At 35.9% G+C, this 21,398-nt stretch overlaps 1 protein-coding gene across 32 annotated transcripts in view; it reads right to left on the bottom strand.

Moving 5' to 3' along the window:
• PTPRD (protein tyrosine phosphatase receptor type D) overlaps positions 1 to 21,398 on the bottom strand; it is a 1,336,531-nt gene that overhangs the window by 887,284 nt on the left and 427,849 nt on the right. For all 32 annotated transcript variants that reach the window (XM_087886215.1, XM_087886206.1, XM_034410407.3 and 29 more), the window contains one exon: positions 4,456 to 4,499. The gene's annotated coding sequence lies outside the window, so the exon portion shown is untranslated. The remainder of the gene's footprint in view (positions 1 to 4,455; positions 4,500 to 21,398) is intronic.

Raw genomic sequence — 21,398 nt, forward strand, 5'->3', positions numbered from 1 at the left:
GACCTACATACAAACACCCGCGAAAACCTGAGAAAACAAATATATATATATATGGAAAAAAAACCTTTCCAATCTATTATATATTATTGCAATTACTTGGTGGGGTCATCCTGAAGTTCTAAATTGGGCTGGCTTCTACTTGCAACTCTGCACAAACTGTACATTCTTACCAAGACTGTTTTATGTTTCTTCATCTTTGAAATGGCAATGAAATTTTGGCCTCAAACTCTTTTAAAAAGTAAACATTAGAGAAAGTTGCAAATAAAAATAAATGTAATCCTTCTATTGTATGATTTAATTATTAGAGTTACATGGTAACCCAATTGACCAAGTGACTTGATAAGTTATAACTGAATATATGCAAAGGTTGAAAGCATTGGAGTTATCGTGAGTTGTTCATCTCTCCAGGAAACCTGAGAATGTGAATGAGTGAATGGCAGAGTATTCTTTCTATTCTTATAAATGCAAACTATCAGTCTGCAAATAATCTTTGAGGTTGATTCAGAAGATTGATTTATAACATTGAGCTTGATTCAGAAGTTCACAGTTAAAAGTGTTCTTCCGCAGAATTATATAGGAGGTAGATGAAAACAATGGTGGGTGGTTTTCTCCTTAGTAGTTCCTTGATTAGGATATTGTTTTCTGCTTGATTGTTTATCTGGTGTTAATCCCTGCTTATCTGAGTGTTGGTGGCTGGAGAAAATGTGTTCTGTTTTTTTGTTTGTTTGTTCTTTCCTCCTTTCTTAGCTTTTTTATTTTCTCCTTTGAATGTGTATTGATATGGTTTATTTCTAAGCATCTATTCTGATCTATGTTCCCTAGTGTGCATAGATTATTAAAAAAAAATATAACAAGATAGGGTATGATATGTATATCTACAATAATCATTCCCATAAATCTGTCAGGGGTGAAAAACTCTTTTCCCCCTTCCCACAGTCTAGAAATGTTTGCCCCTGTTTTAATACATGCCATTAAAATGATACCTTTATTTGAATCTTGTTTCATGGAACTCTTTCTAAGGATTATCATGCTTTGAAATGACCTTATCTTCTAAAAATGAGAAGATGTGACACTATGATTTTATGCTTTCTAGCTTTAAACGTTAAAAAGTTGATTGTGATATATATTAATATTCTTCACTGGATATTTTTCTTTTTCACTTTATTGTTATAATTGTTCTTTCTAGGTGCCATTTTTTTTATTTTTGTCTGTAAAGTTACCCTATAAAATAATAAGCCTTAAAAATGCCTTAAAAGTTTACAAGGTAGAAGCAAGTATTGGATACATGAAGAAGCATTGGATTGTTTTAATTTTTTTATGGTTGCATTTTAACTATGCATAATTATGTATATTGAAAAACAAAATTATGTTTTAACATCACTGTTATTTTTTTTTTGCTTGCTCTCTTGATCATCATTCATTGACAGAAAATCAAAATGTAATGCTTATACAGATCAGAGTTTAAATATATATACATGTGTATATGCAAACAATCAAAACTAAATGATTTATGTTATTTACAACTGACCTCACATGCAGCCTGCAGCTATTTGTATGCATCTGTGAAACCAAACCAAATCTATTTCAAATCTAACACTTGTTTCATTTGATTTTTCAAGAAATCATTCTCTCCTACCTATAAATTAAAAAGATCAAATCTTGCCTCCATAACTATTATCTAGAATTGATCTTGATTAATCTATTAAGCATTATTTCACATTCCCAACTGTTTTTTTATTTTAGTTTGTTCATCAGTTTCATAGAGATCTCTATCCAACAAGAGTTAACCATACCTAATTACTGTTAAAAATAATGTAATAAGTTATTCAAGACTAATTTAAAGTACACAATCTTGAGTAGAACATAGAAATGATTGTTTTTTTCCTCTCTGATCAGTGTCAAAGGAGACCACGCTTAAAACTTATCAAGTAAAACTGTAATGTTTTAAAACAAGATTTAACATAATTCTGAGTTATATATTAGTAAATGTATTATTTGAAAAATTGAAGCTAAATTGATAATTATGTTTTCCATTAAGTCTTCCTTTCTTTGAAAAACACTAACAGAATATACATGAATTTATCAAACACAAGTCCCTTTTTTCTGATATACAAAATTATAATTACATTTAGTTTTGTGGAAAGTTGTTTCCTGAAATAAATTTATTGAGGATATTAGAATGAGACAAATATAAAGGGTTTAATTTCCAAAAGCTATTAAAAACATACCTTAGTGAAATGTGTGTTTGAAGTTCAAATGAAAGACTATATCTGAATATACTAATCCTCAGGAGAATTCATGACACCTGTCATGCACTGTAAAGGTTTATAAATGTTTTCTTTTGCAAAGTCAACTACAAACATCATAAGACTTTCTGTAAATATATCTTCTAGCCTCTTTGTTTGAGCAGACATATTGGATTTCCCATATTATAGTTATAAACCAGAGAAGATTATTTTAGATTCTTTTAAAAATATTTGATTAATAGACTTCCACTTTTGCCCTGGGATCAAGTTTCAATCATTGTTTTAAGTGTTTGAAAATATTTGAATTGTGAATGCCAGAATGTCAAGAAAAGTTTCTTCCATGTGCATTATTTTTACATAAACACACACACACATACAGATACACACACACACACACACACACACACACACCCAACATTTTGGCAATAAGGACATAATCTCACATGACAGAAATGAACTGAGTCTAAACCCAGTACAATATACATAAATTATTTGCTACTCATAAAAAATGGTACTAAAATGTATGTAGCAGTATTGCTATAAACATGAAAAGAATAGAGTTTTTTAAATGCATGAGAGGATTGTATTATAACCTACAGAGCTGTGGAATTTCAAGGTTTAATTGAAAGCATACATTATTATCTATGAAACGCATTCTGCAATACAAATTTTATAACTTTGCTTTTTCATGATTTGAAGGAACCTAGGGGTTTGTATGTGCACATGGGTGAATGAATTGAAAAGAGACTTTTATTGTGTGTCCCCAATTCTTTGCTCTTTTCTTCCTTCCTTCCTTCCTTCCTTCCTTCCTTCCTTCCTTCCTTCATTCCTTCCTTTCTTTCTCTGTGTATGTATGTGTGTGGGAAGATGTTGCAACATAAGAAAAACTGACCTACTTCTTCATCTCTATAACATGCGCTCTGGAGGCTTAAAGCCTAGAAGAAATCTGCCATCCACAACTTAAAATGTATATGAACTGGCTGCTGAATCTAAGTCCCAGCAAAAGTTATCGAAATCCTAAATTCTGACTTGCTGTATTTATTCCTTTGACGACGTTTCGACGAAGTCTCATTCGTCATCTTCAGGCTGGTGTTCTCGGCTTCGTGCTTCCACGAAGCCGAGAACACTAGCCTGAAGGTGACGAATGAGACTTCGTCGAAACGTCGCCAAGACACTTCCAATTTTACGTGGGAGAAGACCCGAATAACCAAAGACCTACATACATACACCCGCGAAAACCTGAGAAAACACATTACTAACAGAGGTTAGAACAATACATAGAAATATTTTTAAAAAATCACATAGCCATAAGAACACACTGAAGAGGACAAATGATTGTAGGTCTTTAAGGTAGGGCAGGGCAGGAAACAGATAACAGAAATACCTTAACTTTATTTTATAAAGAGATGCAATCTCTCTCTCTCTCTCTCTCTCTCTCTCTCTCTCTCTCTCTCTCTCTCTCCCCCTCCCTCCCTCTCCCTCTTCCTCTCCCTCTTCCCCCCCCTCTCCCTCTCTGAATCTTGAAAGCCTGCTCACATTTCCACTTCCCTTTTTATACTAAAAAAGTTAAGGTGTGGCAATCTTTGGTTTCTAGCTCATGCTTTCTTTATTTCCCCAAATTTCTAAATTCGCATTTTACCAATGGCCATTGCATATATATGACAAGTTCTACTGTGAATGAACCAAAAAAACTAGGAACATCTTTCATTTTGTACATTTATCAATAGCCTCTGGTAATTGTTAACAATATGATCACAATTCCTCTCTAAAGATCTTAGAGACTGTGTCCATGAACAATTACTCCTTAGTAGATCATATAGGGAGGAAAATCTATTCCTACTATCCTCCTCCTGCCCCACCTGCCCCTCCCCCTCCTCCTCTTCTTTTAACAAGTGATATTCATACCCACAAAGTATATAGAATGTTATGTGAACTATAATTTTATATACCTTTAATATCTCCTATATAAATTCTAGCTCTTACAGTATGTTGTTTTAATTGATATAACCAGTAATTGAATCCCATAATCTATGAAGTATTATATTTCATGAGCTGACTTTATTTCCTAAATAACTTAGTTCAATATACAAGATCAATGTTTAAGAGTAATGTATCCAACTGTGATCAATTTTTCCTAGACCAAGGCTGGATCACAATGATGAGGGATATATGTACAGTTGATATAAATATACACAAATAAGTGACTTACTCTTTTCCAAGGCACATCCTGTTGTTGTGTCTCAGGACAGAGGGCTGAAAGAAGAAACAAAAATGTTTTTTGTTTTGTTTTAATATCACTATGGATTTTTTTATTTAAAGTATAATCACTATGCCTTTGAAATGAAATGAAATATTTATTCATCCTTTTGTAACTTGGAAATTTCCAAAACATTCTAATACATACATTTTTCAACCAACACTGTTGAAAGACGTTTGATATTAAAATGGACATATTGATAGGAATTCTCCCGTTTCTTTTTTTCTGGTTTTATCCTTCAGAGATAATGCACATATTCTGGCCAGCATGTGGAATTTCAGATTTATTTATTTTTTCGGTAGAATTAATAAACAATGAGATTTTGTAACTTTGTGTTATGCATTCAAACACTGTCCATGCACTCATATATAATAAGATACATCTCATTGTTCCTTTTAAAAACATTTTTACATGATTACACTATAACATAATACCAATATATAATACAAAAGCAACATTAAGCTCTTAAACTCTTAGAAGATTCTGGATTGGATTTGGACAAAGTTAATAGCACCTAAACAATCCAATAATGATTTTCCTGGAATTAAGACGAGATACAGATAGAAAACAATAGTAGTCTCCAAATCATATGACTGGAACCACTGAGCATTTTATACATTTACTTGCGGCAGAGATCTGATTTCTAGATTCTTAAGGTGATAGGTTGGGGTCAATTTAAGATGCAGTAGCTTTAAGCTCCTTTAGTTTTTGCAAACGATTCCAGGATGATCTAATACCTATGTCAGTAAGAGGTAATAAAGAAAGGAAGGAAATAGAAAATGATCCTGCCAAGAGTCTATGGAGATTTTCAATCATTGAGGTCATGGTTGTCCCAAAGGTGCTTTTTCAAAAGGCAACTGGACTTTCTTATTTTTTTTTTTAAAGGCGTTTCACTTCTCATCCAAGAAGCTTCTTCAGCTCTGATTAGATAGTGGGGAATAGAAGGATTTATATTCCTTGTAGACAGCTGGTCATTTGCATTCTTTTAGAGAAAGACATTTGCATTGAGGCCACTTGGAGGTTTGCCTGTGTTCTCAGGTCACCTAAGTAATGCAAATGTCTGTGGAGCCTTCTTGGAACTGCTGAAAGGACTGTGTTGTGGAGCTGTGCTTGCTGCAGGATGTTTTCTGCCCATCTTCAAAGAAAAACAAGAAAGTCCAGTTGCTTCGTGAAAAGCAGCTTTCGTACAACCATGATCTGGATGTCTGAGAATCTCCATAGACATTTAGCTATGCACTTTAGGATGAACACCCTTCCAATGGTGTGGGAATATGAATGGATTTCCAGAAAAATTGAAGACCCCAGGAACCATTTGCACTTCAGTTTGAGATACAGACTCATCCAGAACAGTCTGTGTCTATGTTCAACAGTGAAGAAACACAGGGCAGAAAACATCCTGCAGAAAGCACAGTTCCACAACGCAGTCCTTTCAGCAGTTCCAAGAAGGCTCCACACCCATTTGCACTACTCAAGTTACCCTGAAGACACAGACAAACCTCCAAGTGGCCTCAATGACTCTCTAAAAGAAACCAGCTGTTTGCAAGGAGTATAAATCCTTCTATTGCCCACCATCCAGTCACAGCTGAAGAAGTTTCTTGGATGAAAAGCAAAACATCTTCAAAGAAAAACAAGAAAGTCCAGCTGCCTCTTGAAAAAGCACCTGCCAAGGCTGCTGGATGACACATTATCTGGATCACATGATCCATCAAAACCAACTCAGTTAAGTTGGATAAGGTAATTTGTTGGGATGGAAAAGAAAAATATTTGATATAGGCAGAAAATACAATAGAGCAATGTATGGTACAAAGACTGTTGGTGGCTAATCTTTACTAGGATATTGCCTATCATTTTTAAATGTTTTAAGTCATCCTTCTTATGTTTTATGGCTTGGATGATGGTAGACTTTTTTTTTTAATAGGTCAATTCAGAAAACTGTCTTTGCAGTTCACCTTTAAATATACTGCCATGATCTTGTCACTCATCAAAGTGTCAAAATGTCTCTTGCTATTTTTTAAAATCAATATCTATGCAGAATTTATCTAAAATATATTATACATGCTGCATATATTTTGTTACTCTGCTTCAAGATTAAAAATGGGGTAATCGTTCTAGAAAATTAGTTCCTCACATTCCTTTTAAATCAAATCATCTTAAATATTAGCTGAAAGACTAGAGGGTATTATTAAAGTGAAACAGACCATGCAGAATAGAGGAATTCGGAAGAAAGGAAAGTTAGAAATGGTACACAGACATGCCCACAGGGATATATTAATATAATATTTATCATCAAGCACGATAGTAAAATGCAACCATGATGTAACTTTTAATGTTGATTTTTTCCCCTAAATCTACAACATAGTAGTTGGGCAATAGTTTATTGGACTGTATATGATGGAAAGCATCGTACTAGATTTCCAAATGTTACTAGTATATAGACAAACCTCATTGTTATCAGATAAATAGCAAACCGTTTCTGAAACCACTTTCCAAGAAAACTGCAGAAGTTTCTCATGATATTCAGAGTTTGCTGGGGGGACAGACTAGTACACTTTTTGCTAGTCTCTCTTCATGAAATTTGGAAAAAAATATGTTCCTTCTTTTAAAAGAACCAAACTGACTTTGTAGATAACCATGAGCTTTCTATGTAGTTATCTATGTAGATAACTCATGGGCATGTGAAGTCTGGTTTGAAGGCTACAGTCACAACAGATCCCAAGGAAACTAACCTAGGCAATTGCTTCTATTTTATGTCCACATTAAATTTTATACAGTCTTGGTTGGACTGAAAGAAAATGTCTGGCACAGAGCCTTCCAGGGAGGATTCTAAGTGGAAATCTGGAGCTTCCCATTCCAAAACTAACATCTTAATCACTCTATATTATCCACTCTGACTCTGGCTTTAGAGAGTTCCAACCTATCTGATTGGCAAGATTCTTGGAAAATAAGTGAACAAAAACAACTTCTTATTGCTATGCCTGATTTCATATATTGAATCCAAAAATAAATTCTTGAAATAGGGTTGACATGGAAACTAAGTGAATTTTTATTACTCACAGATACCCATAGCAAGCATACCCACAACAAGCATAGCATACATACTTTCATCATTCTGATCCAAAATATTAGCTCCCTCCCTAACCCACAGAGGATCAATACATGTAGGAGAAATGACCCTTTACCCCAATCTCAAATTTATATCTCAATGCTATTTTCCTAATATGATTTGGACTTGGGTGTATAACCTACTGATCCTTCAGAATGATTAGTGACCACAGACCTTCCTAAAAGTCCTTCCCGTTCACTAACCTTCCCAAAGATTCTGCATGCTATGCATGCCAACATGAATCATTTGATAAGAAGGGCTTCCCTCTGAACACAAGATTCAATCTCCCTTCCTAGTGTCCACAAGTGGCATCCAGCATATGAATAGCTCTCCTCCCCTTCCTCTTGACTTTTCAGGAGGTTCTCAAAATTGGGTACAACTTTGGTAAACTTGAGACTTTTCTAGAATTGATTATAATTTTGCATACGTCTGCTAGTCTCTGGAAGACCCACTAAGCTTCTAGGAACTTTCTATGATGCAAACATAGTTTTATAGACCTTGTTATTCCAGTCTTGGCCATCATTGCTGTTAATGCTACCTTGGAGTTTAATCTATGCACCTCTCTTCTTTTTACTCATCATTTTTCAAGCTGTCTGTTCATTATCCTTTCCTTAACCAAGCCCCAAATATTGAAGGCAACAGTTTTTTTTTTCTTACATGCACAGTATAATGTACAAATGGGCAAATCCTCTGGATACAACTCTACCCTCCTTATTTAACCTACAGACTGATCTCTAATTTGGCTGCAACATTTGGTATAGTTTTTCCCTGTATTTCAGTAGAGAGATGTAGTATCTGATGAAGCATCATCATTATTGTTATTGTTATATAGTCTCTTTTGAAGAATACTCAGCAAATATTCATAATCTTAAAGCCTACGAAGTGTAGGCTTATATATCCCTATTTCTTTATTCTTATTATATCACTCAGACAGGTTATAATCACTGTCATTAATTCTGTATTAATTTTGCAATTAGCCAACCCAACAAAAGACAACAATACGGATTTAGCATTGGCCCTGTAAAATTATATATCATTACACAACTTTCTTATCTGCATTACAAAGTATAAGACTGATGTAGGCATTAAACAAACATAAATATAAATGTTGTGTATATTAATTAGAAGCCAATATAAGCTAAATTTCATCTCTTCCTCTCAGGAGTCGTGTGATTGAAGTATTGGAACTGAAGGCGGGGGGAACCTCCTATCAAAATTAAACCTCTCTCGAAAATACACTCAATTACTATCAAAGGGCTTAAAGTATTTAACCTTTAAAGTAAGAGTGTTTGCCTAGTATTGATTTATCAGGAATTACAAGCTAAGAAAGCATGCTATGTTTCAGTATGTTGATTACCTTCAAGGATATTCTTCTTTACAAAGACCATCTAGCTAGGGAATACTTAATTCCTTGGAACAGCTTGTCAATTACAGACAAATATACTGACTTAAAAAAAAAAACACCACCAACTCAAATAAATAAATAAATAAAATGGGACGGGGGGGGTGGAGAGCAGGCAAAAGTTAACTAGTCATTTGAATATCACATTTCTTTTGACATTGCTGAAGCTATAAGATGCCAAAGTAAAAGTCCACTTTGCACGTTTATGAATAAAAGATGCCTACACGTTTAAATAATACTTTGAAAAATTGAATTCTTAAAATTTGAAACGTCAAAAGGGTGGATAAAAACATCAGCTTTGAAACATTATCTTAATCTTTAATCTATTCTTTAATCTATTGACCTGATCACTTTTGATGGTCAAAAAAACATCCTGTCCTTCTATAAAGCATGTCAAGTTTAATAAATATTGTGTTTATTTTAGTATGGATATACATTCCAAACACTTACCGTTTGGAATGTATATCCATACATACCAATAATCAACTTGTAATTGTCAAGTGCAAATCTTAACTATTATAGAAACTAAAAATGCAAAGTGAACACATACTAAGTACATTCATCTTAAGAGAGGAGTTCAGAAAAGGACCAGGGACATTGACTTTCACTTTATGTTAGAGGATCTCTATCTCATCTAAATTGGGTAAATCCTAAAACATCTTTTCTAATCCATACCTATGTGTTTCCGTCCATGTTTATTTCTTTCACTTTTCTCTCATCCTCCAATTACTTCTATCATTCTCCAATACCAAACTGTACTTCCAGGATTACTTATCTTCTTTTAAGTTTGCATGCTTCTCATTCCATGCAGAGAAGCAAACTGGATCACAGCTGAATTTTGCCGCAACATTGGTGATAGGGCAAAGTGCCCTGAAGTATTAGGTAGCCTTTTTGAATCTGCTGTGTGGTCAAACCAAGATGACTAAATAAAACCAATAGTTTTATTTATTTAACCTGTAGTTCACTAATACCCAATACAAACATGTTTTGAATATTAGGTTTATTAGAATATTAGTTATCCCAAGATAACTTTGAATTACTTTGTTAATATAGCAACAACATGCCAAATATGAATAAAGTAATCTTTAACTAAAGTATTATATGGTTATTCAAAACTTTTTGCTGTGGTGGTGATTTTTCAGCCAATGCAATTTCCCACGGTTTAAAACCCCATTGATCAAAAAACCATGTATGTTAACTTTCCAATGTTTTGCAACAGTAAATCTGGCAGCTAACAACAAAATTGGATTAATTTCTAATGTAAATCATTGTAAAATCCCTGGGAAACACAACAGTAAAGCCACAGTTGAATTAATTATTAAAGATTATTGTGTATTTTTCAAACTCCTTTAAAAAGTACAAAAAGAATAAGTAAATGGACAGAGGTAGTAATACTTTTGTAATAATACATCAGATCAGCTAAATTAAAGGCTAACATGAAGCACAATAGAGGCAGTCCTTGACTTATGACCACAATTGAGCCCAAAATTTCTGTTGCTAACTGAGACATTTGTTAAGTGAATTATGTGTCGTTTAACAATCTTTATTGCCATAGTTGTTAAGTGAATCACTGTGGCTTTTAAGTTAGTGACATAGCTGTTAAGTGAATCTGGATTCGCCATTAACTTTGCTTGTCAGGAACAAGCACAAAAGAAGATCACATCAGCCAAGGACCCTGCAACTGTCAGAAATATGAGTCAGTTGCCAAGGGTCTGAATTTTGATCACATGACCATGGGATGCTGCAACAACTGTATGAAAAACAGTCATAAGTCACTTTTTTCAGTGCCATTGTAACTTCAAATGGTCACAAAATGAACTTTTGTATGTTGAGGACTACTTGTAGATTAGCCGTGAAAGTTGGACCATAAGAAAGGCTGAGCACCAAATAATTTAGGCCTTTGAACTATGGTGCTGGAGAAGACTCCTGTGAGTCCCTTGGACTGCAAGGTGATCAAACAGGTCAGTCCTAGAGAAGATCAACCCTGACTGCTCTTTAGAAGGCCAGATCCTGAAGATGAAACCAAATACTTTGGCCACTTAATGAGAAGGAAGGACTCACTGGAGAAGAGCCTAATGCTGGGAAAGATTGAGAGCAAAAGAAGAGGGATGACAGAGATTGAAGTGGCTGGGTGGAGTCACTGAAGCAGTAGGCGTGAGCTTAAATGAACTCCAGAGGATGGTAGAGGAAAGGAAGGCCTGGAGGAATGTTGTCCATGGGGTTGTGATGGGTTGGACACGACTTCGCAACTAACAACAACAACAACTTGTAGATTCTTGGGAGCCATTTCTGAAGTCTTCATCTTTACTGATTTAAATAATAAATGATATATCAAAATTAACTTCTAGTACTGACACTCTATTAAATTTATTCATTTCATGTTTACTTAGCTGTCTTAAGAATGTAGAATGAAGTTTGAAAAAAAAACATATCACCTGTAAACAGATTTATTAGAAGATATTTTGCTTCCATTTTAAGACTTTGAATGTTGTTATTCCTTTCAGTAATCTCTGTCAATATTACTATAATTAAATTATATAAAAAATTATATTTTGGTACTGCCCTTATCTCTTCTGCTCCATGAATGCTAATTACTACTTGTGTTGCTGATATCACTAATAGATTGTAGCTAAAATTATATTTACTTCCTGTAACAAATATTTAACAGGTTTTTTCTATCAACAATTTAAAAGATATTGAAAATGTAAAAGTGAGTGAGATTTTTATTGGCTTGTCATAATAATTAAAAATTTCACTTTCTAATTGAATGATATGAACATGGCCTTCTGATATGGTTTTTAATCTAAAAAAGAAAAATCAAAGTTCTAATCAGGCTTCACAAAGGCTACAACTTGGCAAGCCAAATTATAGCACCAAAGTAATTGCAAATAAAAAATAATTTTAGAAAATCCTCAAAGCTCTTGAATCTCCATTCATGTATATGGAGATTTGGCCACCCAATTTCCATAACAGAATTATATTCTGTATTCAGTGGAATTCTAGAAGAATAAGCCAGAGACCAGAGAGATGGAGAATGCTATGTTGAACACAAGAGTCCTATATAGGCATAATGGTCTACCTTGAAGTGAGCAGATATGAAACAAGTGGGTTGGTTTATAGACTAAATTCACTTTTGAAAATTGTGATGGTGGAGTGCAGAATTTGCCATTATTGAAGATACCTCAAAGACAAGAGCTTGTCTTCAAAACATTATTAGTATCACTAATTAGAAGAAGTAGGCCTCAGTCATGGTTCAAATGCAACAAAAAGAGATAAGCAAGCTTCTGAAACCTTTGTACCTGGTGTATATACTCTTTTAAGCATAACTCAAAGATAATAAGATGGCTTTACAAAGTTAATATTCTATATTTTATTTTTCTGCTTGACTTAGTCTCCGCATATAGGAAAGCACAACCTTCAAATTTAATTAGCAGTTTCTTACAATCTTTTATTATGCATCTTGAAGTTTGCTGCAAGTCACTACTGCAGCCAAAGATAGCTAAGTTAACTTAAAATGGCATTAGCATTGGAAATTAATACTGATTTTACTAATCACAACTTATAAAAGAATGACAATAGAACTCAGATCTGAGCAAATAAAAAATGGGGTTAGTTCTGGCACCTTAATCTCACCGCAAGTAGACAAAGGCACAATTTAACCATTTATTATTTATTTATGGGGTCCTTGGGGCTCTATGAGCTGGTTGTTTTCTTGCAGATGTTTCATTACCCAACTAGATAACATCATCATTGCAAGAAGGGAATAATAGAGTTTGCAAAAAGCACTCCCTTTCCAAACTCTGTTGCCTTCTAGCACTGATGATGTTGCCTGTGTTGAGTAATGAAACATCTGCAAGACAACAATTAAACTCATAGGGCACCAAGGACTCCACAATTCAGTCCTGAGCTACACATATTCTCTTCTATTGGTATGGTTTATTTATTTAAAACATTTGTATAGCCACTCATCTTATATCAAACCTTGGGAAGCTCCATTATCCTCTTAAGATGAGGATCTTGCTGTCTTTATATGGGTGAGAAAGTAGTCCTTCTCTTTTATTTATTTATTGTTTCATATAAAAGTAATCCTGTCATCATAAATCAAGTGGCTCACTTTTGAAGAGCCAACTCCACTGATAACATTATCTCTATGAATCTGCTAGATTTATTTTCTGCCATCTCTTCCAAGAGTTCATATTTTCATTTTCTTTTCCTTCATGTATTCTATATCAACTTTCTAAAAACAGCACACATGGTATTTCAATTGTTTATCGAATGTAAGTTAAATGTGGATGACAGGCATTAATGATATAATTGTACTCTGACTGACTGCTCCTATTAGATCAACATCTATCTAAATATAAAGAGCTGGATAACCATTAAGATCAAATTATTCATACATTTATAGTGGGTTTTTTTTTTTTAAAAAAAAAAAAACAATGCTGGGAATACTACAAGGACTGTCAAATATAATTACAGTCAGTAAACGTACCATCACAATCTGATTATTCCAAGGGGCATTTCCTATCCACTTTTGAAGCATGTTGTAGAAGCAACACTAATTCTAGTTCTAATCCATGCTGCCCAGCAATTTGATTACCATCTACCACTACAATACTAATTTTTGATATTGACGCTATTTTAGCCAACCTAAGATGTCTGTAGTCTGCTGTAGTCTAGGCATGAGAAGTAACCATCAAGGTAACAATATAATGGGAGAGGTGAGTAATTAGCAGGAGCAGACAAATGATGAGATGCAAGTTTTGGAATTGGTCAAACTCAAATTATTTTTGTTCACTATATAAAACAAAAAATAGGTATGTTAACCGAGTCAGTAGTTGTTAATGACTCCTCTGACTAATAGTTTCAAATGGAAGTCTAGAAGTGTTTTTTAAGTTGGAAAGAATCAAGATAAGCAACATAAAGTGGCTGACCTTGACTTGGTCAATTTGTTAGAGAACCGGGAAATGTCTTTTTAGTTGTTGCAAAGGAATAAAATGTGGAAAGTTATTTCTATTTCTCCAGAAATGCATGGCTCTCTGAAAATGATACCTTCAAATCTTCCTAGGGAGACTTCTACTTGGAAGTCATTGAAAATGCTAAGGCTATCAGCCTAAATCAGGGGTCTCCAATCTTGGCAACTTTAAGACTTGTGAACTTTAACTCCCAGAATTCAAAGCAAAACTGGCTGAGGAATTCTGGGAGTTAAAGTCCACAAGTGTTAAAGTTGCCAAGTTTGGAGACCCCTGTCCTAAATGATCCTATGAAATGGACCATTTTTTGGCCCACTGTCAAAAAGAAGGTCTCTACCACTTAGATGAGCAACACCAAAACTTCTCATACTCCTTTTGAACTCAGCATCCCTTAGAGATGGCTTTCGGTTTATGATTATCTGAATGAGTATAAAAGCAGTAGGTTAGTAGAGAACATAAAAAACAGATAAAGATTGTACTTTATCCTATGGACTTTGTAGATCTACACATGCAAAAAATCATGAGGCTCATGTTTTAAATGTAACATCCATCAGAAATGAAAAAAAAATAAGTTGAATATCGGTCATAATTGTCACTAACATCACATTTTATTCTGCTCTTTCTTGAAGGTGTGCAGAGGAATTAACACACACAAGATTTATACAATTTTAACCACAGGGGGAAAAAGTCTGTTTACCTTTTGACTAAAGGATACCTAGTTAAACTATCAGAGTGCAGTTTGAATCCAACTCTTCTTGGTCTCTGAAATTCAACCTATTTTCTTATATTTTAAATGGAATGGATGAATTAATGAATGAATACATGCACACACATCTTGTGTGTCCATCCATGTGCTGAAGTTCTGCCTATTTCATTATATTTAAAATGGAATGGATGAATTAAGGAATGAACCCACATTGGCATGGACGCACACACACAAACACTGTCTGTGCGCTGAAATTCAACCTATTTTACATTAGTGTATGAGAAATTATGAGCTGGGATAGCCATAACAAGTCAGCCAATGGGAACTGTTTGGTGACTAAGAAACAGAATCTGTTGTGAGCCATGGCAGATGGCTCGGAGCCTGGGCATGGCTTATCTTAACTAATCTGTATATAAGAGTTACTTTGCCCTTGGATTATAGATTCTGTGATTCTGGATTCTGAGTTCTGGTTCTGGCTTCTGCTGCATGGGTATTGTATACATGCATCATGCCTATATTATTGTATATAAAGCAGTTTCTTCTATAAATGAATCCTGCTGAATTATTTACTTGTGTGCTGTTTGGATTGCTGCAAACTCTAAAATTTTATTATACTTAAAATAGAATGCAATTGCAATGTTAATTTCAGTTTTACAGTACAGCCCTGTGCTAGTAAGCTTAACTGAGTTTCCTCTGAAGTATGTGTGCATTCAGCAGCCCCCCTAGTCTGGTGTTTTCAAGATGCATTGAACTTCATTGCTCTAAACCTCAGTCAAAGACCTTGCAATTGAGTACTGTGAGAGAATGAATGAGTACACATACACAGACACACACACATGTGCTGAACTTTAACCTATTAGATTTAAAATGGAATGAATATATACATACATACATACATATATGTAATTGTGTTTCTGTGTCTGTGAATCTGTTTGTGTGTGTTTGTGTGTGTGTCTCTCTCTCTCTTTGTGTGTAAATGGTTCCACACAGTTATGTTAGAGTTTTGTGCCTTTCCTTTCTTAGTGAAAAAACTTATCTTGTCTACAATCATGTCAAGGCTGGCCAGGCTCATGATTGGATGGGTAAAATGTCAAAAAGGAAAGATTCCTCAGGTAAGGGAAAGCCAAGGTCTGTTAGTTACAACTGCCTATTGTCTAAAATTGGCTGAGAAGTTCCGGCATGAATGAAGGATCTTCTGCAAGTACAAGGCATCTTTCTTCCCTTCTGTCTTTGAAAGAGGAGTCGGCGTGTTAACCCCAGCCTCCTGGCCAGGTTCCAAATTGTATAATTACATTCTGCCTCCCAACATTTCCCCTGCAGTTTCAATTAGATTCAATGTTCTTTTTCACTGTCCTCAACTTTTGCAGGGAAGCGTTTCCCTTTGTAGCAGCTGCCACCTTCTACTCGGGAGGCGCAAGGATTCAATAGCGCTACCTTGCATAACAACCCTGTTCACTTTAACACCAGCCGCTCATTTCCGGCACAATCTTAGACAGATTTATTCGGAATTAAAGAGCAGGTCAGATCCCAGAGTTTCCCCCCTGTATTTGCAGGCCCTGCCTTTCAATAGGGTTCCTCTGTAACAGGGAAGTATTTCTGAAACATAACAAGAGTGCAAAAGCCACTTGGTGTGCCAGGCACATTGTCACAGCGTGGGTGGCAAAGACAAATCTTTCCCCGGAGCTTAAAACCTCATTCTCCAAACCCCAAATGGACTTCTGCACTGCAGTGGGATTTAAAACACAGATACAGACAAACTGTACCAAGTTTCTAAGGATGCCAATTTAAGCTTTTCAAAAGCTTGCTTGCTGCAGAGGGGGGACGTTAGTGCTGACAAAGGAATGCTTCAGTCTCTCTTTCCAGGACATGTTGACTGCCTCCTTTAAAACATCAAGAGGTGAACTTCAGACAGCAAAACCATTTCTAATGCCCATAATGTGCATAATCCGAAACTACAGTTGAGTCCAATTAAAGTAAGAAAATCATCAGTATCAACATTTATTTGCTTGCTGGGCAAGAAAAATAATCTTTGAGGGTGGAAGTGCATTCTCCGAGCTGGTAGGTTGGTTTACAAACGTTTCTTAATCAGGCTAGGTAAAATCTACAACAGAGTTTAAGTCTTTTTTTTTCTTTTCTTTCTTTTTTTTTTTTTTGATGCTGGTATTTCTTCTGTGGGCTTTTTTTGGGTGATACCAAATTTGGTTCCCCTGCATTCTGCAGGGGATTTCCTGCAGGTGGGCAAATAGCTCAGACTTCGCCATCCCTTATGTAATTTATTTGCAGCTTTCCATTGGGTTGAGGGAATAACCAAATTTTGCTTTGAACTTGGAATGAAGCAGCCCCTCTCACAACATTACATTGGAACAGTCAGTTTTCCATGTTGCAATACCGTCAACTTGAAGAACAAAGAACAATGGATTTTCTTTTTCTTTCACAACTGCTGAAACGGCAATGTTCTATGCTAATTGTATCTACCGCAAAAATCGTTATTTTTAAAAGCATCTTAATATTTTAGAGAGGGATGCGGTGGTTCGGTGGCTAAGACACTGAGCTTGTCGATCGAAAGGTCAGAAGTTCAGCGGTTCGAATCCCTAGTGCTGCATAACGGAGTGAGCTCCCGTTATTTGTCCCAGCTTCTGCCAACCTAGCAGTTCGAAAGCACATAAAAAATGCAAGTAGAAAAATAGGGACCACCTTTGGTGGGAAGGTAACAGTGTTCCATGCGCCTTTGGCATTTAGTCATGCTGGCCATATGACCACGGAGACGTCTTCGGACAGCGCTGGCTGTTCAGCTTTGAAATGGAGATGAGCACTGCTCCCTAGAGTCAGGAACGACTAGCTCATATGTGCGAAGGAAACCTTTACCTTTAATATTTTAGAGATTTTTTTTAAAATTACAACTAGTACTTTATATGGAAAAATTGCAAAGAATTGTTAAGGCTTTCCTTAAGAAGCTATAGAATGGAATCCAATGGGCTATCACCTTTTCAGTATAGATCGTTAGCAGTGGAACAACAACAGAATTATAGTTACTCACTACAGAAAACATTTGCAATCTGAAAGCTTAACATCATGTTGTTGCACAATTTTTTTTTTTTTTTTTTTTTGGAAATAGTGGTCTGTCTGCAAAAATCATTGTTTCCTTGCTCCTTATCTGATTCTGTAAATTTAGAGCTGTATATTTCAGGAATGAGCAAACTACCAATCTGACATCCTGACTATGGACTATGTCGATCTTTGTATGTCTCAGTCGGTGGGTGAGGTCCCCACAGCTCTAAAACAATGCAGTCAAAATTTGGTAGTAAATCACCAGATTACAAGGATATTTATTTCACTTTCTATCCACTAATACGGAATAAGACAAGCATGTTAAGCCTCTGATAAACTCCATGAGCCATCAACAACGGAGAAAAAAAATTCCTACCAAAAATACCTCACTGACATTTTACCCTTCAGTGTTATGGCTCCTGCACCCATCAAAGGCCTTTTAAAAATAACCTAAAATAGAAAGTGAAGTCTCTGGTCACAAAATAAATCACATAACCTAACAAAAAACAGACCTCCATAAAGAAAATCTGAAGATGGAAAAGAAGAGAAGATGTCAACAATTATCATCCTTTTCCATTTCTTTCTTTAAAAAAAAAAAAGAGAGAGAGAGAGAGAGAGAGAATTGATTAATACACACTAATGTTTCCTCAACTGTAATGTGATCAGGCTGCTGATGTTTAATGTTAACATCTTTCAAAGGAAAGATAAATATATAAAATACCCAAGAGAAATAATCCCCCCTCTCCCACTTTTTCTGAAGCAAGCAGATATATTTCATTGAATTCTACCAAGGTCCCGAAAGCAATCAAATGTGTTTTGCCATTCTTTTCGCAAGCTAAGGTAATTATTAGTCAGAAGGCTTTTTCCCTCTCTCTCTCTCTTAAAAAAAATAAAAAAATAAAAAGGTGCTTGCCCAAGAGGAAAATGAACTACAATACTTATCAGCTCAATGCATACACAAGTGCTACTGAAGGCAACTGACCAGGACAGCTGTGTGCCATAGGTTACTTGCAAATCCACTAGTGCTTTAAAAACAAATGCTGGAAGTCTACCTTACATTGCCATGAAAACTGCAGAAATAGCACAGAACTTAACCGCGACATTTGCATTCCTGTTGGGTAAAATAAAAAGGAGCAAAATCCAATTCATGAGGTGAAGTTTTGAGTAAGAGAATTAACATCACACACACACATACAGGCCCCTTTCCATTCTCTTATTCTTCCAGACAATATGACCATGACTACAAGCTTCTAGCCAGTGAACTCAGTGGGACTTTCTGAGTAAACATACATAATGTTAGTCTGTTAAACACATTAGGATAATGAAATCAACAAGCTCTGTTTCTTATGCAGCATGGAAAAAACAAACAAACAGACACCGAAGTAGCAGGGAATGCTTGTATGTTCCTTACACAATTTATAATAGTAGGCCAGGTAAAAGAATGACGCCATGCCACATGAAGAACAGGGAACTTTTTAATTAGGAGAGCCAGAAGGCTAAGCTGTGAATCAAAACACCCACAGTTTGATCAGTAAATGCATTTCAGAGTGAGTCCTATGTGAGCAATAAATAAATAATATCAAATGATACTGCCCTCATAACATAGTTGACTGGGCCTTGGCTGTATATATGGAATATGTTGCATGATGTCTCTAATCTCTAGAAATGACGTCTAAAAAAAGGTTAGATTTAGCTGCAAAATACAGTATATCTGGTGAATTCTGCCTAAGCCAATGACTAGCTGGAGGTCTAGTCAACTCGGTTCATTTTTGAAAGTGAGATGGATACCCTGAAGTGTGTCCACACATACACAAAAAGATTTTTACTTGAGGAAGATAGCCTTGGCAATAGGCAGGAACCCTAGACAAAAGAAACTGAAGCATTTTTTAAAGTCCAGAGGAACATGATAACCTTCAGAAGTGACTCAGGAAGATGCCTCCTGATTCACTGGATATAAGAAGGAGAAGGAAGGACAGCTCAATCAGATCTGCAGGATTCTGTTTTTATAGCCATTCTCCATAAAAATAGCTTAATTTTTCCTGTGCAGTTGGTTTCTTGGTCTAGTCCAGGGGTCTCCAACCTTGGCAACTTTAAGGCTTGTGGACTTCAGCTCCCAGAGTTCCTCAGCTAGCTTTGCTGGCTGAGGAACTCTGGGAGTTGAAGTCCACAAGTCTTAAAGTTGTTAAGGGTAGAGACCCCTGGTCTAGTCTACCTGGTGGGGTTGACACTCTTCCTCCTTACTTTTAACCCAGGGGCAGTGGGAGATAAGGGGAGGCAGAAGAGGTGGACAAAAATGCAGAAAAATGTGAAGCATGTAAAGCCTTTCTGAGTCAATCCACCACAGCACCAATCACGATTACACCATCTCAATTTGTAATTCTTGTTTTCTTTTCCAAAGGGACAATACTAAAGAAAAGAGAAATGATAGCCGCACAACCTTCTCTGCAGCAGATGGAACTGAAAATAAAATAAAAATGGCTGCTGTGCAACAGATCCAATCATTCAACTATGTGTACTACTGATATAATAAGGTGAGTCTTTGGGCTAGGAAATGGATGTGGAAATCATATAGAAGGCAACTATAGGATACTTCTCACCTATATAGAATTTTTTTAACCATGATATTTATTAGCCTTTATTTCTTCAACATAATGTTCTGACTATAATTCCCGGATGTTACACAGATTGCAACGGCAAAATTATGAGCTAAATAAAGTTATTGAGTCATACCAACCAGAAAATGACATTTGGAGGCAATCTTAGACTTCATAGATAAAGTACATTTTGGACTGTACTTCTAATGTTCTTTACTGACCTTTATTTATTCATCATTTATCTACAGGCAGTATGCCCAGGGGAGAGAAAAAATATTCTTGAGATAGATGTGTGCATAAATGCCAAGTATGCAAGCTCTTATATTTGAACAATTTTGTAAAGATTTTTTTTTCATAAATTAAAAGGTTTCTCTTCCATAGCAAATAAGACAATATTTGTTATTGTCCGCTAAAGTTTAGTGGAACTAAATTTTTTACACTCTCATTTAATTTTTTATTTATTTTTAAAATATTGAAATAAATTTCTGTTTCAGGCAGAGAGAAAACTCTGTACAAACTTCTCCAGGGGTAACAGAAACAGAGTTGGAAGGGACTTTGGAGGTCATTTAGTCCCGTGATGGCGAACCTATGGCATGGGTGCCACAGGTGGCACACGGAGCTATATCGGTGGGCACGCGAGCTCAGCTCCGGCACGTATGTGTGTGCCAGCCAGCTGATTTTCAGGCCTTCTGGTCCTACCAGAAGTCAGGAAACACACTGTTTCCGGCCTCCGGAGGGCCTCTGGGGGGCTGGGGAAGGCTGTTTTTGCCCTCCCCAGGCTCCTAGAAAGGCTCTGGAGCCTGGGGAGAGCAAAAAACGGGCCTACCGGGCCCACCATGCCATCATGTGCCAAAAGTGGGGGGAGCACAAGGGGGCAGCAGGGCGCATAGAATTATGGATGTGGTCATGCGTGCGTGTGACCCCACCACACTCCCCCCGCTTTTGGCACACGATGGCAAAAAGGTTAGCCATCCCTGATCTAGTCCATGCAGGAGACCTATACTAATGATTCGAACCGCCAAACTGCCGACCTTTCTGATCGACAAGCTCAGCGTCTTAGCCACTTAGC

This window comes from Pantherophis guttatus, chromosome 2 (genome assembly GCF_059756535.1).
Source record: "Pantherophis guttatus breed Tessera chromosome 2, ASM5975653v1, whole genome shotgun sequence".
Lineage (NCBI taxonomy): Eukaryota > Metazoa > Chordata > Lepidosauria > Squamata > Colubridae > Pantherophis > Pantherophis guttatus.